Below are 10,000 nucleotides of genomic sequence, written 5' to 3' on the forward strand. Positions count from 1 at the left end.
ACGGTAACATACGAGGGGCAGGTAACAAGTAATGCCCCTGACCCACTTCCCATAGCAGTAGAGCAACGAAACTTGGCACAGTTATTAGTCTTTCTCTACATAGGAACCACCCAGAGTTATGCATTTCTCCCATCGTTTGATGCAGCTCTGGAGACCGTTTTTGTAGAACACTCCAGGTTGGTCCTCCAACCACAACGTGACTTCAGAAATCAAGGCTGCATCATCTGGGAAACGCTTTCCTTTCAAAAACAACTTCATGGCTGGAAAGAGGTGAAAAATCAGTGACGATTACCACTTATCAAGGCCCGCAGGCCACTCGAGGATAAGGGTTACTGGGTATACATTAGTCAATGTGATTATAGCGTAGTAAACATAAGTAGTGGGAATTTTGTAAATTGGATTACTTAGGGGGACGGTTCATCAAAAACTTGTTTATATTGGACTTGAAGACATTCAGATTGTAGTCAGCTGCATCATCTGGGAAACGAGCGCCATGGGAGTCGGGCGCCATTTTAAATTTTCCAATACATCGGTAAATACTGTATGTTTTTCAAGCTGAATAAACATGTTACATTAAATAAAAACACTAAAGGATTATCCAGATAGGTAGAAAAGTTACTTATCTTGCCTTTGGTAACATTATTTGTTATATATATTTGTTTTTTGACAACTTTTTCGAATCTATGTGTACAGTAATACAAACCCAAATATCCAAGTTAAATTGAATTTTTATCATATCTTCTGCTTATTATTATTATTATTAATTATTGGATGAAAGTACAGAATAGTTAACATGCCCCTCTCTACATTAAGAATGGCTTTCTTAACTTTTAAGGTAACGATTTCTTAAAAAATTACAATTTAATAACGAAAAAAAAGATTATTTTTACGACCTAAAAACAACCCCTACCCGAAAGAGGGGAGGGGGGTTAAGGGAAGGAGAATTGGCACGTGCCAAGGTCCAACGAAGTTGAAATGAAATCCATTTCGTTAACTTTCAAATTCGCTTGACACTTATGACACTCACCCCTCCCCACCTCATGACAGTTTCTCACGGAAAGTTGATTTGTGTTGGTGTGTATTTGTGTGTACGTGTGTGTTTGTGTATGTCTGTGTTTATGCGAGTGTGTATGTTTATGAAAGTGTGTGTGTGTATGTGTGTGTTTATGCATTTACATTTAAAAATACAAACAATAATATCTCGAAAACTATTTGTCTGTCTGTGCTAATTTTCCTTGCGATATTCGTTTTCAGCATACCTGAACAAACTGAGGGTTGGCCCCTTTCATACGCCGCCTGTTAAAACTGTTCAAACATGGTCGCCAGTGATTTACATTTCAAAATACACGCATTAATAAAACTAGCTCCAAGACTATTTGTCTGTGCTAATTTTCCTTGCGATATTCGTTTTCAGCATAACTTTTTCGGATCTATGTGTAGAGTAAACACAAACACACTCTTCTACCTACCTGAATAAGTGTCTCGACTAACACAATTTAAAACTTTTTTTAAAAATGGCCGCCAATACACACTTACATACGCAATTTTTTAAATTTTTTTGCCCTGCTGCAATAGGTTTTTTTTTTTCTACACAGGCATCACCACATTATCAAGGCCAAGAGGCCACTCAAGGATAAGGGTTAAAGAGTGTACAGTAGAAATTGGGCAATATAGTAATCATTAGTAATGAAAATTTGGTAAATTTAATAACTTATATGGAACGGTTCATCAAGAACTTATTTACGTTAGACTTGAACACAACCATATTGTAGTCAGCCGGAAAGCAGGAAAACGGAAGACAATTCCACAGGCGTGCAGTTCTAAGAAAGAAGCTTTGTTCATGGAATCTACGTTTAGGTTTAGGCACAGATAAAGAGTGGGGGGAATTATTGATAGTGTTTACAGCTATACGAGTGTTTCTTGTGAAAGTTTGGCGAGAGGGGACCATAGATTGAAGCTCAGTCGAACACTTTCCATTAAAATAACGATACATCAGAGACAAACTCGCAACATCTCTTCTGTGAGATAGAGGTTGCAAGGAAGAGAAAAGGACATCTCGTACGAGGCTACGAAGTCTATTTTGAACTCTATCAAGGCAGGATATGTCCTTTCTAGCAGCTCCTGTCCAGTTTTATTTGCTCGTTTAATGCAAAATATTTTGGTAAAAAAATCACACAAACAACAGTTGGTTTTATTTATTTATTTATTTACCTATTTTATTAATTGGAAAAACGGTGCCCGGAAAACTCGTCCAAATATATGGTTTCGTTTTCGTGTCCTGACTGCGTGTCTCAGTTCCGTTCGGTTGCCTTACATAATTAACTGTATATACTTCCGATAGCTGGATTTTTTTTTTTCCGAGCACTGATCTGGAACATTACCTAAAAATATACAAATTTATTTTCTTTTGGAGGGGAGAGGCTCTTTTTAAAACTATATATACCTAAGTATTTTCTTTAATTTTCTATTTTTAAGCGATTATCGAGACTCCCAAGATATGATCCTCTCATGTCGAATATTTTTTGTTCTAAACTCAAGACGACTTGTCAAAAAAAAAAAAAAAGTAGTGGGAATTTTGTAAATTGGATTACTTAGGGAGACAGTTCATCAAGAATTTGTTTACGTTGGACTTGAAGACAATGTGGTTGTAGTCAGCTGGAAAGCAGGCAATCGGAACAGAGTTCCACAAGCGTGTAGTTCTAAGAAAGAAGTTTTGTTCATGGAATCTTCGTTTAGGTTTAGGCACAGATAAAGAGTACCTATTTACTATGCCTCCCCACGGGACAGAGTTAGACACCAGGGTAGTTTTTTAATGTGGAGAAAAGGTACAAAAATAAAAATTGTCTCAGTCGTGAAGGATTTCTCCTCCACCGAAAGAGAACAAGGAATAGAAGTGCAGCATCTGAAGAACAGATACTACACTTTGATCTTGTCCCGAAGGCCAAGGGGAAATTATTGATAGTAGTTTTGGCTAGATAAGTGTTTTTTTGTGAAAGTTTGACGAGGGAGGACCATAGATTGGAGGTCAGATGAGCACTTACCATGAAAAGAATGATAAAGCAGAGACACTCTTGCAACAGCTCTTCCGTGGGAAAGATGTTGCAGGGAAGAGAAAAGTCTATTTTGAACTCTATCAAGGCAGGATAAGCTGCTTCTAGCAGCTCCTGCCCAGATGTGGCAACAGTACTCCTGTCACGTGAAAAGGCGTGTCCCCTTTTTCATGTAAGTAAAAATAAAGAGAATTAGTAAATGAAAATAAAATGAGAGAAAGCAGGAATCGAACCCTGGAGATAAGTTTTAAAGAACAGTAGGTTTTAAATGGAATGTTCAGTAAATTGTTGATTCTGATAAAATAAATAAATTAGAAAGAATGTTGGATAATAAAAAAATTATGCAAGAGTACCACAGTGTTTATCAATATATTTGAAAATGACAAATGGCGGCATGCTCGCTGTTTAACACGTTAAGTTTGGGAAAATGAGTTCAAACTAAAAACTATTAAAAAATACTGTTAGAAACCCACCGAATATATGTCCGCCTATGTCACTGTAACATATATTGAGTGAGTTTCTAACAGTATTTTGTATAATTATTTTTGTTTGAAAAAGTAAATCGTAAGCTAAACGTTTTCGTTTTGATTCTTGGTGGTGGCGCACTGTTACATGATAAGGGCTGTCCCCTTTTCATGTAAGTATAAAAATAGAGAGATTTAGTTAAAATGAAAATAAAATGAGAGAAAGCAGGAATCGAACCCTGGAGATAAGTTTTAAAGAACAATAGGTTTAAATGGAATGTCCAGTAAATTGTTGATTCTGATGAAATAAATAATAAATAAACTATTCAATTGTTGGAAAGAATGTGGATAATAAAATATGGGTTAAATGAATTAGATATGTAGGTTGAATTCCTTTGTGAAAACAACAAAGGAAAAATGGGAAATCAGAATGTTTCAAAACGTGCAGGTCGCGCATGTTGATGGCATGTGAATTGTGGTCACGTTGGCCGGACATGCATGGATTTCTCAATATAGGAAGTGAGAATTAGTTAGTTAGTGAAGAAGTTAGAAGGGAGGCAGAGAGACAGAGAGTCAGACGAGAGTCCGACCAGTTCGAATTTATGTGTACAAACTATTTGAAATTCATCATCTAAAAAATATATGTGCTAGAAAGTAAATGTGTCTAACACTCCCGTTCATACGAACTGTCAAAGCATAAATGCCAACCTCTCAATTATCGGTCTGTCTATCTAGATATGAAAACACTTTCTCAAAATGTATTTATATGCAATCTCACTCAATTATAAACTCTCTCTCTCTCTATTTATATATATTTCACTAATGTGTTAATGTCTTACAATATGAACACTTACAACATGAACTCTCCTAAGACTCTTACGCTTCTCACAAAGAAAAATACAAAATATAACACTGTTGCAATGAAAAAAAATTTATATGTCTCTCATTTATAAACTCTCAAACCTTGGCCTCTGGAAGCGAGAGGATTTAAACAGAAAAAGATGTAAAGAAAGAACCTTTGAATTCCTGAACACAAAGCCATTGACCAGTCAAGGGAAGAATAAATGCTCATCATGTTTTTTATAACTGCCGTCTCCTGTGTCCATCATTACATGAAAAAGGTATTGTCAATTTATATATAAGAACTATCCGAAATTCATCATCTAAAAAATATGTGTTAGAAAGTAAATGTGTCTATTTATGTTATACAAACACTCATACGAACTGTCAAAGCATAAATGCCAACCTGTCAATCCATCGCCATAAATGCAAACCTATCGGTCTGTCTATCTAGATATGAAAGCACCTTCTCAAAATGTATTTATATGCAATTTCACTCAACTATAAACTCTCTCTCTCTCTATTTATATATATTTCACTAATGTGTTAATGTCTTACAATATGAACACTTACAACATGAACTCTCCTAAGACTCTAATCTCTCCTAAGACTCTTACACTTCTCACAAAGAACAATACAAAATATGACACTGTTGAATATTTCAATAGAGGAAGTGAGAGTTATTTAGTTAGGAAGAGAAGTCAGAAGGGAGGCAGAGAGTCAGACGAGAGTCCGACCAGTTTGAATCTTGGCCCGTCTGGAAGCGAGAGGGTTTTAAACAGAAAAAGAAAATGTAAGAAGAAACTTTGAATTCCAGGATCCAAGCCATTGACCGGTCAAGTGGGAGTATAAATGCTCATCATGTTTTTATAACTGCTGTCTCCTGTGTCCATCATTACATGAAAAAGGTATTGTCTATTTATGTGTACAAACTATTTGAAATTCATCATCTAAAAAATATGTGTTAGAAAGTAAATGTGTCTATTTATGTTATACAAACACTCCCGTTCATACAAAGTGTCAAAGCATAAATGCCAACCTGTCAATCCATTGGCATAAATGCAAACCTCTCAATTATCGGTCTGTCTATCTAGATATGAAAAAACTTTCTCAAAATGTATTTATATGCAATCTCACTCAATTATAAACTCTCTCTCTCTATTTATATATATTTCACTAATGTGTTAATGTCTTACAATATGAACACTTACAACATGAACTCTCCTAAGACTCTTACACTTCTCACAAAGTGAGAGTTACTTAGTTAGGAAGAGAAGTCAGAAGGGAGGCAGAGAGTCAGACGAGAGTCCGACCAGTTTGAATCTTGGCCCGTCTGGAAGCGAGAGGGTTTTAAACAGAGAAAGAAAATGTAAGAAGAAACTTTGAATTCCTGGATGCAAGCCATTGACCGGTCAAATGGAAGAATAAATGCTCATCATGTTTTTATAACTGCCGTCTCCTGTGTCCATCATTACATGAAAAAGGTATTGTCAATTTATATATAAGAACTATCCGAAATTCATCATCTAAAAAAATATGTTTAGAAAGTATATGTGCCATTCTATTTATGTTATATAAACACTCCTGTTCATACAAACTGTCAAAGCATAAATGCCAACCTCTCAATCTATCGGTCTACCTATCTAGATATGAAATCCTCTCTCAAAGTGTAACTATATGTACTCTCTCTCAATTATAAACTCTCTCTCTCTATTTATATATATCTCACTAATGTCTCCATATCTCACAACATGAACGCTTACACATGAACCTCAAAGATCTCTTACTTCCATGAACACTCTTAAGACTCTTATCCTTCTTAACATGATGATGATTGCAACGTCTTATCAGACGAGTGCCACTCCCTCAGACACTTAAAATCCATGAGCCCAAATACCTGAGGGAGTATCTATACAAAGATGATGTTACAGAGTCTTAGCTTTGTACGACAGCTAAGTCTCTCTCTCGGTTTAAAATGTTGAGACCCAGCAACAAGCAAGAGCAAGATAGCCAGCAACAAATTAAACTGCAGACCAGCTTAATGCGGGTACTGGTCTTCCGCTTTATGGTTTCAAAAATCAGAGATTTGCTTCTCCTAGAAAGGTTGCCTTCACCACGGCTTACGGGAGCCCTCTCCACCCCAAATACACATATACAAACACACAAATATACACGGTGCTAGTTGGCCGTTGACCCAGAAAAAGAGTTCATTCGCCCTTTGAAAGGTCTTGTTTTTAGTCCTTCAGGGAGACTAGCCGCCCTCCTCACCAAACAAGTCTGGTGGGGGAACCGGTTTAGTCACCAGTGACCCGACCATGAGGCAGGTAGTACTGGGTTACATGGTACCAGTAGCATATGACATGACATAAATACAAAAGAACATACGTTCATCGTTGTAATAATAACACTACGTAACACATGTAGGTTTCAAATTAAATTCACGACCCCCGAAAAATTTTAATAAAATTTATCGTTATTCTATGTTTCAAATAATCCAATTGACAAAATTCCACTATTTATGTTTACTGCGCTATAATCACATTGACTCTTGTCCTCGAGTGGTCTCCAGACCTTGATAAGTGGTTCCTGTGTAAACCCCCCCCCCATTTTAATTTAAGGGGTGACATGTCTTGTTGAACACCACGTGGCCAAGAAGTCGGTGCTCTTTTTACGTTAGTTTATACAGGAAAGTGATCCCCCACGCCACAATCATGTTGACACACCGGTTCTCGCCAGATCACCCAAGTTAATGTATACCCATTTACTCTTATCCTCGAGTGGTCTCCAGGCCTTGATAAGTGGTTCCTGTGTAAACCTCCCCCCATTTTAATTTATCATGTTTTGTCGTATTCCTCCCCTATCTCAATCACCAAACTTGAAAAAATGCTAGGGGGTGACATGTCTTGTTGAACACCAGGTGGCCAAGAAGTCGGTGCTCTTTTTACGTTAAGTTTATACAGGAAAGTGATCCCCCACGTCAAAATCACATTGACACACCGGTTCTCGCCAGATCACCCAAGTTAAGCAACGTTGAGCCTGGCCAATACCAGATGCGTGACCATTTGGGAAGGCTAGGCACTGTATGTACTTTCTGGGAAGATTGGACATGGGACCAGCACCCTCACCCCTAAAAAAAAAAGAACTCCTCGCTACAAAAGCATCTACAAAGTTGTAGATGGCCTATGTATACTTATTTACTCTTGTCCTCGAGTGGTCTCCAGCCTTGATAAGTGGTTCTTGTGTACCCACCCCATTTTAATTTATCATGTTTTGTCGTATTCCTCCCCTATCTCATTCATCATTGTAATAATAACACTACGTAACACTCTGACGTAAGCCATACCTGGCTTTTGTATAGGTTATCTCAATATTCGATAAGAATCTTTCATTTAGTGATACAAGTACCAAAATTCACACAAATGACGTTCAGAATCAGAACATATTCATTATAGAATTCATTATATAATGTTAAACTGAATTTTAAAAAAATTTAATGCTGCAATATTTTAAGTTATAAATTTATTATATTTTTTACTAGAATATCTTGTCCTTTTCTTTTCCAGTTTTAACAACTAGTCCTTTACTTTTCCATGTTTAAGCTTAACCATATTACTTTTCATGCTCGCATTTTTCTATTGTAATATAAGTTAACATTATATAATCAATTCTTAATGCTGCAATATTTTAAGTTATAAATTTATTATATTTTTTACTAGAATATCTTGTCCTTTTCTTTTCCAGTTTTAACAACTAGTCCTTTACTTTTCCATGTTTAAGCTTAACCATATTACTTTTCATGCTTGCATTTTTCTATTGTAATAAAAGTTAACATTATATAATCAATTCTTAATGCTGCAATATTTTAAGTTATAAATTTATTATATTTTTTACTAGAATATCTTGTCCTTTTCTTTTCCAGTTTTAACAACTAGTCCTTTACTTTTCCATGTTTAAGCTTAACCATATTACTTTTCATGCTCGCATTTTTCTATTGTAATATAAGTTAACATTATATAATCAATTCTTAATGCTGCAATATTTTAAGTTATAAATTTATAATATTTTTACTAGAATATCTTGTCTTTTTCTTTTCCAGTTTTAAAAACTAGTCCTTTACCTTTCCATGTTTAAGCTTAACCATATTACTTTTCATGCTCGCATTTTTCTATTGTAATATAAGTTAACATTATATAATCAATTCTTAATGCTGCAATATTTTAAGTTATAAATTTATTATATTTTTTACTAGAATATCTTGTCCTTTTCTTTTCCAGTTTTAACAACTAGTCCTTTACTTTTCCATGTTTAAGCTTAACCATATTACTTTTCATGCTCGCATTTTTAGATTTTTAATAACATGCATACGTCATAAACAAACCTACTCATCTATGATACTGCACACACGTAAAAAAGATGGCCGCCAAAGAATACAATGCATAATATATACTAATAAATAGAAACTTACACACAATTCATCGGCTCTAGCTGAAATAATTTATTAAGGAAACAACGGCTCGAGCTTATACTAATAAATAGCAACTTACACACAAATAAATGTTAAATAATAATGAAACCTTACCAAAACAAAACGAAGTAAAAAAAAAAAAAAATATCTGACAATTCATCGGCTCTAGCTGAAATAATTTATTAAGGAAACAACGGCTCGAGCTTATACTAATAAATAGCAACTTACACACAAATAAATGTTAAATAATAATGAAACCTTACCAAAACAAAACGAAGTAAAAAAAAAAAAAAATATCTGACAATTCATCGACTCTAACTGAAATAATTTATTAAGGAAACAACGGCACGTGTCATATCTCAGTCCTGGTCGGCCATTTTGGATCCTCTCGTCTAGGTCGACCATATATATATATATATATATATATAATTATTTTTTTTTTTACTATAATAATTAAATACCTACAGACACTAGTGTTTCATCCTTTCGGGATTCTTCAGTGCAGGGTGTCACAATTACTACCAGTCGAACGATTCGAACCCCGCGACACGAGACATCTCTGGCTCGATTAGCGGAGGCCGTATCCATTCGGCTACCATTAATCATGTGAAATAGCGTTGAATTTTAAACATTTTAATTTAAATGTTCATTACGTCAGACAGACAGTGATCAAATCGTTATACGACGATCTACGCATATTTTTTGATCGATTTTTTTTTTTTTTGACATTTCTTTCCATAGTATGTAAACATTTATTGTTGAAGTAAGAAATACCAAGGGAGATAATTGGGCATTCCGGCATATTTCTCGAGACATTGCATTACTTCCCCTGTTTTCTAGACGGTGATTCATGATTAGGCGTCCCCGACGAAACATCTTCCAACGAATATTATGTATTATAATCCATATTACTATCGGGACCCGACGGATAAGAGCCAGTAAACAAACATCGGTAATCGTGAAGAAAGAGAGAGCCTGTTTCCTCCGTTTGACTATAGGTGGCATTAATGTCTGTCCACCCAGTTACGGAAGCACAAAATGTATATAATGGCACCGTTGAAATAAAAATAAATGTTTAATTTTAAACATGTTTTTTTTTTGTTCGTTTGTTTTTTGCAAACATATTTAAGTTTGTTTTTGTTTTTTTTTTCAAACATATTTACGTTTGTTTTTTTTTGTTG

General features: G+C 35.1%; 1 protein-coding gene across 1 annotated transcript in view; it reads left to right on the forward strand.

Annotated features, from left to right (window-relative positions):
- The first annotated feature begins 772 nt into the window (after window positions 1–772).
- Window positions 773–10,000, forward strand: part of LOC145271429 (uncharacterized) — a 390,062-nt gene continuing 380,834 nt past the window's right edge. The window contains exon 1 of the mRNA XM_080126962.1: window positions 773–835. The gene's annotated coding sequence lies outside the window, so the exon portion shown is untranslated. The remainder of the gene's footprint in view (window positions 836–10,000) is intronic.

Source organism: Euprymna scolopes, chromosome 46, assembly GCF_053919585.1.
Source record: "Euprymna scolopes isolate OS-2025 chromosome 46, ASM5391958v1, whole genome shotgun sequence".
NCBI classification, from domain to species: Eukaryota; Metazoa; Mollusca; class Cephalopoda; order Sepiida; family Sepiolidae; genus Euprymna; species Euprymna scolopes.